We start from the raw sequence: 1,057 nt of genomic DNA on the forward strand, positions 1-1,057 counted from the left end.
CTGAGGAACTCCCATCAGAAAGCGGTAGTCGGCTCGAGATTTCGTTGTTGTAGCTGACGCATTGGGATTGCCAGCTGGATTAGCAGCTCATCGGATGGAATAAGTAGGCGTCGCTCAGTTTTCTAAGCAAGATTGAGTTATTGACACAGTCAAAAGCTTTTGACAGGTCAAGCAATACTGTGACAGTGTTTTGTGTGTCTTATTTTCAAACGCTGTAACCGTGATGGCATGTAGGTATATTAGGCATTATACATATTCACAATTTGAACAAAATGCGTCGAACCATTACCTCGGAAATTGCACGTACGTACATACAGGCGGAAAAAATGTTATTCTTGGGAGGTTAAAACGTCGACATTTGATGAAACTTTATTAAGATATATAAGCAAGTAAAAAGGTTTTCGCCCTAAGGCAAGTAACTTCAGATTTGTGCAATATCAGTTGTGTCTGCCTTTAACATAAGCATCTGTGATTAAAATTTCAAAAAGATATATCGATAAATAACACTTGATATTGTGCATCCTGCGCATGACCGCATTAATCTGATGTTTACAATATGCGTTACGTTTGCTTACACTAAAAGCAACTATCTCCATATCTCCATAAATAAGAAAGTTGCCATTGTGCAGTCTGCGCATGCGCAGTTTAATTGTCAAGATTTTCCTTGGCTCAGGTGCTAGAGCTATACGCTACCGATTGCAAAAAGGACGAACTTAATATCTTCAAATGTACGGACAGAAAAAGTGGTTACAATAGCGCACAATGCGTTAAAAATAGTGATCGCAATAGCCATGAAGCTCGAACTAAGAAACTAATAAAAGTAGCAAATCATGTTGATACATGCAGATCGATTTAAATTAAAAATTGTGGTCCCTTCAGACTGATTTAATATGAAGAGAAAGGCTATACAGTGAAAAAGCGCTATATTGTCGAATCTCCCAAACTAACCGTCATTGAAATTCGTCCAAAGTGACAGCTACAAAGAAGTTTGAGATTCCATAAACTACTACACGGCCGCAGTTTAAAGACAACGTACGTTTGGTAGATTGTAAATATC

Source organism: Photinus pyralis, unplaced genomic scaffold, assembly GCF_008802855.1.
Source record: "Photinus pyralis isolate 1611_PpyrPB1 unplaced genomic scaffold, Ppyr1.3 Ppyr1.4_LG2, whole genome shotgun sequence".
NCBI classification, from domain to species: Eukaryota; Metazoa; Arthropoda; class Insecta; order Coleoptera; family Lampyridae; genus Photinus; species Photinus pyralis.